This window comes from Bactrocera neohumeralis, chromosome 4 (genome assembly GCF_024586455.1).
Source record: "Bactrocera neohumeralis isolate Rockhampton chromosome 4, APGP_CSIRO_Bneo_wtdbg2-racon-allhic-juicebox.fasta_v2, whole genome shotgun sequence".
Classification (NCBI taxonomy): Eukaryota; Metazoa; Arthropoda; class Insecta; order Diptera; family Tephritidae; genus Bactrocera; species Bactrocera neohumeralis.
Window position 1 is genome coordinate 85,669,448 of NC_065921.1, and position 12,870 is coordinate 85,682,317.

The window sequence follows — 12,870 nt, forward strand, 5'->3', positions numbered from 1 at the left end:
TCTTTCACCAAGGATTCAGTCAAGGAAACTGCTTAGAGTTCTTAGAGTTTCTCATATAAAAATAATCTTAAGGAGGTCTCAGCAGTATTGGGTGCACAACTAAGTTCCCACTGTTTGTCAATAGTTGGCTCTAGCTGTTAGTGGTGATCGATTTTGATATATTCAAAAGGTGATAAACTTATCCTAGACATTTGAAAAGAGAAACTGCGTTACCACATTAGTGGCTTAATTGTGTGTCATATACTTTTGGGTTTGGGAAGTGTAGATTTTCTTCTTTCAGTCAAAGAAATAGGCGGCTGAAGCAAATCGGTAACTGCAAAGTTTACAGAGAGAGCTCCTCCAAGTGAAACAACGTACGGCGGTTGGTTTCCTTGTGAAGGAACCTTGAAGGAAAAACCTACGAAGACGGCGAATTGAAGAAGTTGCTCGCTGAGGATCCGTGTCAAATTCAAGAAGAGCTTACTTCAGCATTTGGAGTCACCTGCCAAGCCATTTCAAAGCGACTACATGCACTGGGACTGATTTAGAACCAACGAACTAGGGTTCCTTATGACTTCAATATCAGGATAGGCACGACTGAAAATGCTTAAATTAAAAGTCCTACTCCAAACGTTATATGATCTAGGTATTACACGGTCCGATTATTATTTGTTCCGTTCGGTGACACATGTTCCGGCTCACATGCAGTTCCACTCACCAGACGACATCGAAAAATGGCCTGATTCTTGGATAGCATCATGAGGTGGACAGTTCTACTATACTGGTTTTAAACTTTGCCAGAAAGATGTGAAAAAGTTGTGTTAGCGTTGGACAATACGTCGAAAAATTCATTTGTAACCATTACCTCACAATAAAATAAAATTTTCATTAAAAAATAGCGATATCTTAATTGCGCACCTGATAGTTTTTAGGTTTATAGAAGCATTTTTAGTTTAAGAAAGTTTTTTCTTCTTAAAATGGATTCATGTATAGAAGTTCACGTAAGTATGGAAAGTTTCCTTGAGAGTGGAGAGAAATGATTTGTTTACTTATGGCTCAAGCAGCTCAGTACACACTCTGTTAGACTAAGTATCCTCTGGGTAGCCAAAAAAAATCCGTTTGAAGGCGAGCTGAGGTGAGACGGTGAATGAAGTGAGGAGGCGAGCTAAAGTGAGAAGATGAATCATCCCTTCTCAGGGTTCTGCGACGGGCTTGGGATCCGCCATGTAAAAAACACGCGGAATGAAAAGGACACAACAGCGTCGTTTGAGAGAATCCTCTTTTCATGACTACCACTTAAGAAAGTTTACCAATCAAAATTATTTTTAATAGTAAAAAATGTGGGTTAAGGATGATCTATAGCATAACTTTGTGTTCTAACTAACTATTCAGTCACTGATTTATTCAACTACCTTCGTTTAAAATATTAAAAATAAGTGAAAAGCTCGTCGAAGGACTATGAGAGTGACAATAGAGCGCAAAAGCGATTCACCAGCACTCGCTCGATAGAAACATACCAGTACACATACGTACATACAAATTAGTACACATACATATATACCATATACTAGTGCATACATAAATAAATAAATGCATGAAAGCATTATTTTCTGCATTACCATATTGCCCGCGGCCGCTACACTGTCACAACCGCCACCAACAGCGCTTTGCCGGAACTTAGCACGCGGTGGGCGTGGCGAGGGAAATAAAACAATTTTCTATTCGCAAAGCAAAGCCGGTGAAATTATATCAAATTAAGTAATTGCATAATTGCTTCACTACCTTTCCGCTAGTTTTTATAGCCGAACACACATACGCACAGCTGCATGGAAGTTCGCCCAAACACATAGACAAATGAACATGCATTAGCGCAACTGCAAAGCTAGCGCAACAACAAAAACTTTACATAAAAGCAGCGCATAACTGCCTTACTAAACATACACACATGTTAATAAAGAGGCAGCATAAAAATGCAGTTGCGGAGTTGGAGGAGTGGCTGTGGGGCAGCGTGTTGTTGGCTTTGGCAGCGCAAAGATCTTCAACACATTAACATTGCATTCGCATTGCGGCCAACTGCCAGCTGGCGAATTTAGTTTACCTGCTTTAGTGGCTGTTGCTATTATTATTTTTGTTGTTGTTGCAAGGTGCCATTGCTCTACAGTCTCAACTTTGCTGTCATTATGAAGGATACTGTTGCGGCAGGACCTTTGCTACTTGCCACTCATTTATGTATGCATGTATGTGTGTAAGTAGTGGTGCTTTGCAAGGCTTGGTGTTGCCACTTTGCCAGATATTTGTATGTAAATGTGGCACAGTTGCAATTATTTTTAGTTGCATATTAGTATATGTGTGTGTGCTTGCGTTTGTGTGGCAGTACTTTTATATGAGTGTATTATGCACATAAACCCGCCACAATTACCACTACACAAAAGTGTATTACAGTGGTGGTGGCACCTTGCATTTTAGTAATAGTGCCGCGCATATACAATTTGCATATAGCAATGCATTTCCTCGTAAAAGTTCATGGTTATCGGTGTTGTAGTGTAGGTGCCAGTAATACTAACTAGTTAGGTAATATTACTGTGGCAAGTTTTAGTGTCTTTAATATTGCATGCTGTTGCAAATTATGTTGATAGTCAGCAAAACAAAAGAATCCTGCAAAGGCCATGCAACAAACTACAGCGAGGTTCACCCAATTACGCGGATTAGAAGCTTCGATATCATATTCTCATAGTTTATATTCTTATCATTTATTCGAAAGCTCTTCAGACAGATTTGAGATAGTTATGAGATATTCGTAGCATAATAAGCTCGTTATTGAAGAATGCATAAGTTCACTGATCACAATTATTTTTGTAGCGACAGAAAGCATTTTTGAAGTACATAATTATGAGCAATGGTGTCGAGTAGAGAGGGCCTTTGCTATTAGAATACAGATATTAAATCTTGGTTATTGGAATTTAGTATCAAGAAAATTTAGTAGAAAAGTCGAATCTCTTTAGAAAACTCACAGCTCATCTTTTGAAATTAGTTAAGTTAGGTTAGGTTTTAAGATAGATTCAAAATCGATGGATCCCCAACCCGAAAACTGCTTATAGTTACCTTGACGCGTTTTGAGCTTACCAAAAATTAATAGACAACATTAATGTCGAGCTCAGTCACTTCGCTACGTTTCCAATATCAGTCTGGCAAAAGCCGAGCAGTAAGGAGAAAGTGATAAGATGATTCCACCTCTAGATCGATTATTGCTTAGACAAAGACGTCTGACAAAATATTTAGTAGTAGGAGTAGTTCTCGCAGTCACACAAGTTCTTTCAAGCTCACCGGTGGTCTGTAGGTCCAACGCTAGAGCATAAGAGATGATTGGATAACCGACTCGTCGGAGAATTGTGGTAAAGGTGTCCTGCCTAGCAAAGTCATCGGCTTTGAAGTTTCCGGCGATTCTGCCGTGACCGAGTAGCCATAGAAGTCTAATATGAAAAAACTGAAAGCTATTGCCAATCAGCCCTTCTTAACAAGTTCCTTTTAAGGAAATAGCTTAAAAAAGTATTTCGATTAATACTTAAACCTGATGAGAATTTAATTGTTTTAAATAAAAAAAGGGTTTTTCGGAAAATTTGCTCTTCGGAAAAACCCCCCAGTATTTCACTGCTGACACCACAATTCTAAGAAAGTGACAATTCGGTAAAGCCAACACCATGCGCCACTACACCGAAGATTATTAACTTTCCCGCACTCATTCCGGCTTATGACAGCAATCCAGTTTAGATGCAGATGACCCACATAAAATAAGCGCATAACTGTAATGCGCACGGTAAACGCAAAGAAAAACTTAAAATGTAAATGAAAAGAAAAACTGCTTTAGCACTACTTATTATTATTATTATTACTTTTTGCACAAGAAGGCGAACAAGACAACAATGCCAACCGCCGCAGAACATAGCTGAGTGGGCCGAAGGAGCTGAGTGTCAAGCAGCCGACAGCAAGGTCTGATGAAAGTGCAATAAATGCTTGACGCTTGACTTGCAGCACACACTCGCGCATGTGTATGTGTGCTTGTATGCGGTGTGGATGCAACGTAAGTGCATAACACTATAAGTGTGCTTCTAAGAGCAACATGGTGCAAGTACATGTATATGTATGTATGCATGTGGCAAGCGTGAGAATTATGTTTAGAGGTAAATTGTTGTGCTTACACTTCACCTGCAACATATGTGGCACATTCAAAAATACATACACAGTTAAGCGCTTCTCAAGCGCAAGGTGGGTGCGGATACAAGTAAGCATATGCAATTTAGTATTTACCAACTTAAGTCCTGACAGCAACAACAACAACATTTTAAAGTCGCCGCATAAGGAATTTACAGTAAAAATAAGAATATGGTAAATGTCAAAAGTCGTTGTAATACAAAGGAAAATAAACAAAATAAATAAGAGACCTTGGCTGCGTGTGAAACTAAAGGAACTTACAAAAGTATGTATGCAGCATATCCGTATATGGTAGGGTGGTTCCAAAAAAGTAATAAAAGAGTTTGCTTATATTTGAAGTTAAAATCAAGTCTCTGGTATTTGGATACCCAAATGTGCTCGATTAGAAATTATAAAAGACTAGATTGAGGAAAAATTTTCAGATTTTGCTAACAGTATGATAATTTTTACTCCTTTGTAACATACTTTAACTGCCTCCAATCGAAATTCAACACTTGCTTTTTCATATTGCCTTATCGTAATTTAGACTTAAGTATATCCTAAACTTTATAATATTTGATTTAAATAAATTGTTTTTCGTTAATTTAAGTATCACCTTAACATATGTATTCAGAATATTGACTTAGAACTCTAAAACTTTAAATATTTCATATTTATTTATAGTATTCAAGACCTATACCCTAACCTCTATGAAATCTGACTACAAATATTGGATTTTTAAACATTTCAGAACCACCCTAAATAAGGTATATTGAAAAGTTCGTCTAAAAACGTCTTGACATAAAGCTTTACACACTATTTTCCAAATATTTTTATTTTTTATAGTAGTTAAGACCTATACCTAAAATAAGGACCACCCTAAATAAGGTATAAATATATTATATTAAGAAGTTTGTCCAAAACGGGTTCGACATAATGCGTTGCACCTATAAAAAGTGGCTAGAAATTATTTATTTTTTATTATTAAGGACTACCCTAATAAACTTGTACATGAGATTTTCCTTTTCGTTGTGTGTCTGTGAGTAAGGTATAAAGGGTTTGAACTGAGGTGAGCACACAATAAATTAAATATACATACATTAATACCTACATGTGGCACACATAAATAAATCTCTAGATTTTATAACCAAGTATAATATGTACTTACGTATATTAGGCCTCGCGCTGGGCGCACGAGCGCCATGCATGAATGGCGGAAGAAAATCCTTGCGCAAAATCAACACGAAACAACAGAGTGTGAAATAAAATTAGTAAAAAGCCAAAGAAATGTGTGAAAAGTATAAAAGCAGAATAAAAGTAAACAAGCTAAGCAGCAATAACAATAACAAGCACTGTTGTATATTAACACACCCATACACAAAGCAAAACAAAAAGAGCGTATCACAGGCAGCGCCACTGAGAGAGCTGACGCGTTTGCAGGCAGAAGAGGGAAGTACTAAAGGTTTCAAAGGGTTCACGAGTTGCGCAAAGGAAGTTGCAAGCTGGCTAACCAACATCTCGACGCGCTGCCAAGGAGCTGGCACAGTCACTACTGCTGTTGACCTCGCCGCAGCAAAGCTGAGCAGCTGCTCGAGCTGTGCTTGTAGGTGAGTGCGGCTTTTGGCTTTAGCACACTCTAAACTTAACTAACGTTAGCATGTGTGCGTACCTCCTGTGATAGCGTGTGTGTGTGCGCTGGGAGTCAACTCAATTCCACAAGCTGTGTGTTCATGTATTGGTTTCAAGCGTGCAACCAACAACGTCACACATAAATAAGTGCCGTGTAAGCTGACATTGTAAATGCTTATATCTGCCAGCAGGCGAGTGTGTGTATATGTGCGCGTGTATTTGTGTTTGTGTATTTACCTGAGTATATGACACGTTGACATGCAAGGACTTTATGTGATTTATAGCGTTTTATTGTTGGCAATTTTCAACTCTCGAGTTAATGTCTTGCCATATTTTACAGTTTTAGTGGCATTTGCTCAAGTGTAACCAGGATGTGAAGCGTAAGGACAATAAAACAGGAACACAAGGAGTGTGTAGTAAAATTACGCTAACGTTTACCTTAACCCTTTGCGCCAATATTTATGCTTTCTTCCTTCAACATTAATCCTGACACATATACTGGCACATATGTTTATTTATGTGTTTGCATTTTTTTACGCATTTTAAGTTATATGGCCTTAAAGAACTTTGGTGGAGCGAGTGTTGGAAATAATAAACATTATAGCGCCTTCTAATTTTGATAATTTCTGCAAGAGAAAATTGAAAATATACACACCGTTAAAACAAGAGCTTAGGAAGGCTGTCTTAGTAGAAAGTTTATCACCAGCGGCTGAACACAGGTACCATGGACGATGAAATATACATATCTCTCCGAATTCTAAGTGTTTAAAAACTATGGTATAATAGTTGTCACCGATAGTATGCGTGCTCATAATATAAAGAACAAGACATTTCCTCATATATACTGGTTCAATTCCGAACTTTTGAAGCCTCGATTAATAGATTTAGAGCCAATATTCGTCAGAACGTGGGTTAAATATTCTCCTTAATAGTTTCGATGACTGGTAAATTGAAAAAATTAGAGTTCATGAGCAATTTTAGTTATATAATGGATGATCCAAGTGGAGCTACTTTTTTCAATAGCCTTTTTTTTAACAGTTTCCGCGTGAGCCATCTCAAGCTCATCATGGAAAGACTTACGTCCGAACAACGTTTACAAATCGTTCAACTTTATTACGGAAATTTAGTCTACTGAGCGTTCTATTCGCAACATTTTCACTCACATCTTGAGACCCAGCATTCATTACAGAATAATATTCATCTGAATAGAACACGTCCAGCAAGCAGTGCAAAAAATATAGCAGGCGTAGCTGAGAGTGTATACGAAGACCGTGGAAAGTCGACGCCGTTCGCAGTAACTTAGACTCTTATATGGAACGACTCGGCGCATTTTATGTGTAGATCTTAAGTTGAAAGCGTACGAAATAGAGCTTGGGCAAGAACTGAAGCCGCTCCACCATTATAAACGCTTTGTTCTTTAGCTGTTGAAAAGTTCCAAGAAGAACCGACGTTTTAGAGCCAAATTTTGTTAAGCGATGAAGCCCATGTTTGGCTAAACACATCAATCTATAGATTTATTAAGAGAACACTTCAATGTGCAGATAATTTCACTTTTTCGGCCGGTCGATTGGTCACTAAGATCGGGTAATATCGTTAGACTTTTTCCTGTGGCGATATGTAAAATCTAAAGTCGATGTGAACAGCCCCGCTCCGATTTAAACTATGGAACAAAGCATCACGCTTGTCATCTTACCAGTCGAAATGCTCGAACGAGTCAAAAAATTGGACTCATTGGATGGATTGTCTGAGTCGTAGCTGCAGCCACCATTTGAAAGAGATAATCTTCAAAAGATAAATCCCAAAGCATGTTCTTAAGAATGATAATAAACATGCCCCATTAAATATGAATTTTCTGCAATTTTTCTTTAAAAAAGTAGGGAACCTCGAAATGGATCACAATTTATATTTTTATTCAATGAGGAAGTGACATCTTCTTACAATACCCGAACCATTGAAGTGAATTAAAAAAAGCTTTTTCATTCCACAAAATTTAATGTTTCTTGCAAATCTGTAAAATATGTTAAAAAATTCGAATGGCATTCAGTATCCGAGTTGAACTTGCTCTGTCTTCTAATAGCGCTTTATTCGGAAGAGCGCTGTTACTCTTCTTTATTGCCGTAAGTCCCTCAGTCAATGTGAGCAACTAATGAAACCGAGGTTTATCAAATTAACGGTGGTTTGTGATTGAAGCTTTGAAGCTACCAAACCTATAGAAATGCCATAAATATTACAAACTAAGAGAGAGAAATAGAGGGAAAGAGAGAGTGAAACCTTATTTATCTAAGTAAATTGCGTTAAGTAAACCCAGAATTATTAATTAGTTCATACTGTATTTCACAACGCAGTCACTTTGTTAATTAGTCTGCGGCGCTATCAGTCTAAAACGAAAGGATTAGCTGCAGCTGTTAGGATTTAAAGCCTGCTGAATTATGCGCATATTAATTGGCATGCATTAGTGTGTCCACCACAATCACAGAAAGCCACAAAGGCACCTAAATTGTTGAGTGTGTCTTTGCAACTATATGCCCAGACAATTGACCTTTGCCTTCAACAACTGTGCTGCCAACATAATTCACTCTTAACTTCAAGGACACTGCACACCGCAAGCGGCTGAGCCTAACAAATATGTAAAGTCAGCCGGTGAGACTCTCTGCAAGCACACTAGTACACTCATATTATAATTTATTTGCGCCGCCATAGCTGCAGGCAAAATTTCACTGGCTTTAAAAATTGTGAAAAATATTAATTAACCCAAAAGCGGACGTTCACTTGCAACTCCACCCAACTTAACTCAATTCGCTGCGGCCGAGTGTAATTTATTTGTGTATATGTAGCAGCTAGAGGAGGCTGCTTCATATGCACTTGTACGAGAAATCGTAAATTACTTTTTATTACCCTTGAAAACAACAAGCAGCAACGGTTGGCCAGCCAGCCGCTAGCCCCAAGTCAACGGTGTTGCATTGCAAAGTGCAAGGTTGGTCGTAGACGAAAACTTGAACTTCACACCAACACATGCAAACTGTGTACTGTCCATGGGTACACGAAATATTTGCAGTCTCTTTGCAGTTGCTGGTTTTTGGGTGTGTTCTCCTTTTGATTTACTTTTATTCTTGTTAAGTTGCCTATTTGTCTTTGGTCTTTGGAGCACTGCGGTTGGTCTCGAGCCACTATCACTACTTAACTTAACACTTAAAGCTGTAAGTAAGTGCATAATGTCGCAGTGAGCTTCTCAGCTTCTACGTTATTTGTCGTTGGTCGCATACTTCCGAGCAAATGGTGTTCATAAAACACTACATAGTTGGCTGTAGAAGCAGGTGAAGTCTTCTATTTCAGTAGAGTTATTTGCGCATAATTTTTCGATGATATTTTTGGTGATTTTACCTGAGTTCATACATTTATAAAGTTAATTGAATTATTTATTGAAAATATTTTTTTATTTTTGTATAGCATGGAGCTGCGGCAAAAATCGTTGTAAGGCAGGTTTATTTTTGGAGCTAATCCTTCAAAGACCCGCGCCCCGTATTAGTAGCTGCAAGTCTGTATATACTATTTCTGAAATTAATTGTAATTACTTGGTTCTCTTTCTGTTATATTTAGCCCATATCTGCTTTGTTAACTCGCATATTGTTATGTTTGCTCCATTTGCTTTGAGCTATTTATTCAAAATGCACATAAAGATATCTTTTGATCACTTCCAGCGGGCATAATATTGACTCCGCCTCAGATTCGTCGAAAGAGGCTGCTAACTTCGCCAACTCGTACGTTTTTTCGTTGCCGAAAATGTTCTTGTGACCTTGAACCCAAATTATAAATAAGTGGAGCTGACCTGTCAGTGAGTTTAAAGTCTTCCTACAGTTGTGGACTACGCTGAAATTTATCTCAGGTGTCGGCAAGAGTAGTAATGCCTCCTTGCTGTCCGTGTATATGGTTAATTTCTGTATCAACCCCTCCACTGGTTACTCTCTGTATTCCATTTAGTTTTCTGAGTTCACTTCGTAATTTGGTCCCTACTTAAAATAAAATAATATAAAATGTTTGTCAATTGAATAGTTGGATATTCAGTTTTACTTAACAGAAATAGTATCGGTTTTATAACCGGTAGAGAACTATTATCTCGGCAGAAAATGCTCATTTTTCAAAAATGAATTGAGCTAAAATTGAAGCAGTTGAGAGCGATTGGGCATGATCAATATACCTTTTTTAACCCACTGCGGACCTAGTCTCTACAAAGGGCTTAGAAATAAAAAAATGTGAAAAGATTATGTAAAATTAATTATTTGGTTCATAATATTCACTGATGTCATATTTCTCTAAGATTAGAAAATTCGTCCTCATTATGTAATAATTTCATACAATTAAAAAGCTTTGGCTAATTTTGAGAAAAATTAAACAAAAAGCTTATCTCTTTAATGAACTGCAAATTTGCTGTTATGAGCACAAATAACCAGTAATAACAAACAACAAATAACCGTGCTTAAACGAAGTAGTATGAGAACTTCATATCGAATTTATATATTCTCAAAAGTGTTTTTGAGGTTATTAGTCAATTATTACAAAATTTTATTGCGAAGAATAAAAGCGAAAGTTAGTACCTACCGTTATATGTTAAGTACGTATTGAGAACCGCTCATGTGAAACAAATTTAATTGATTTTTAACACATTTTCGACGAGGCGCCAAGGGATGAAGAGAGAAACCCAATATGCTTAATCGCGCAACTGTGTCACATTAAATCCACGGAGATTTTAATAAATTTGGGAATAAACAAATTCATAAATATAAAAAAATTAAATGGGCGCAATGTTGACTCGATTGCTGGCAAAAATTAGCACATAACTCGCACTAAAATGCTGAAATATGAGCGCATAAACATTTCCAATTCACTTGCGCCAAAAAAAGCACACGCACACACACTCACATACATACGGCTATGCATATTATTCCCAAATGGGGCCATTACCTTCATTAATCGTTTGTCACTTAGAGATAACATTGGCTCTTACCCCACACAAGCACCTCGAGCATAACCTCTCTCACCACCTTTGCCGACACATGCATTAGATCTTACATATATATAGACATATATATATGTTTTGCCTTGAATCCCAACGGAAGTGGTGGCGTTGGCGTAGGCGACCCTTGCCGAAATTTATGGTGAATACGCGAAACAGGTGAAGCGAACGAGAGATCGTATCTCATCATCACGACCAATGCCACACATCACATCAGAACACTTCACTTTACACCTAACACCATGCTTGTTGTTCTTGTTTTTGTTTTCGCCCTACATCGCGCCAACGAGCCAAAACAATAACAATAATCAACACACACTCACACTCTCACACATCGTGAAAGACATTCGTTGTGATTTTGTTAGAAGAAATGCAATACGAAAGAGCTTTCAACGGCAATAAAAAACGATGACACCATCATAAATTCTAACATACAGAGAATTTTATGATGTGTAAAAATATGAGAGGGCAATGTGAGCATAACTGTGACACACAACCATGTATAGGTATGAATGTGTGCGGGTGTGAGGCGTTGTGTAGTGATACGTAAAACAAAAGATTGCGAGCGAGGAATAAAAGCAAAAGTTGAAATCAACCTTCAGTAAAAGATAAAAATCTGCATGAAAAATTTAGAAAAAAAGTTTGAGAAAAATAACCCACATACCTTTGAACGAACTGTGTGACGCAGCACCTACAAGCACACATACAACAACACACGTGTGTATATTTGTGTTTGTAAGTGCCTAAAGTGGCATACAGTTAGGCGCCTATGATGAGCAAGTCAGCAAGCAAGCTAACTGTTGACGATGATGAACCGCCTAACTGCCTAACTAACGGTGCAAGTGACATTCGAAACTTTGTTATCCATTTTATTGCGCTTTTACAGCTTTCGTGGGGGCAAAAAAGTCACCCAAGTGAAGGTATGACGAAGTATATGCATGTGTAGGTGTTATCTTCCACATATACATATATGTCTTTAAGTATAACTACCTGCTGTGCTTTCACTTGAATGGCCTGCGGTAGCAAATTTTTGGCACTTACTGAATTTTTTATTGTTTTAGATAAAAGTTGGTAGCCTTTTCGTGATAACTGTTAAATGGAACGTGAAAATATAGATAAATATATAAAAAAGCGAAAATGTGATGGCAGGAGATTTGTAGACGAAAGGTTGTAGAAGATCGGTAAGCTCTTACCGATAGGATTACATATATTATTATATATTATACAACTCTGACTTGCAAAAATCCAAAAAATATGAACTGTATTTAACAAGATGAAGCCACCGAGCATCAGACCTGAAATAACGACCATGTCTTTTATGCTATTAGTTTTATGATATACCGATATGGGCAAAAAAGGTTTGCTTTCCTAATTGATCTAAATTTTTTAGCCCAGTTTCTTACCATTTTTATGGTATGGGCAGCCAAGTTTCTTATCATTTTTCTGGTGTGGGTATTGGTTTTATCAGACAAAGAAAGGTTTCTGGGATATATCCAGCAGTTAATTGAATTTTACTGCCTTACCTATTTACGGCTTCTCCCAAAAAAAAAAAAAAATTGCATGAGAATCTTATTAATTGTGGTCATAAATATGTATGGAAGTGGTAAACGCGTTGAAAAATAGCAAAAAAAATTAAATTTACTTTTTGACTCTGGGCCTCGTATCAAACTATAGACTCTTGGAACTCAATTTTTAGTTTTCTTTTTGCTAAATTTGATTGACATAATTCCAAATTTCATCCAAAGTCGCACAAAAGCTCATATTCCTTCCACTTGAAATGAAATCTCCATACAAGAAGCTTTTCGAAAAGCAATATTTGTATGCTTGCCGTCATCCTCCAACTCTCTTGAACACACAAAATGTAACATTTACCCAAAAATATTAGATAAATAAATATTTAATACATATAGGTATGTATGTGTCTATGCGCGTTTGCTTTTGAGAAATGAAAATATTTTACATAACAATTTGTCTGAGTTCAACACGGCAGTGATTTAGCTTAAAAGCACGTACAAAGCTTTTAAACACTTAACAACAGCTGACGACAAGGCAGTTGAAACAAC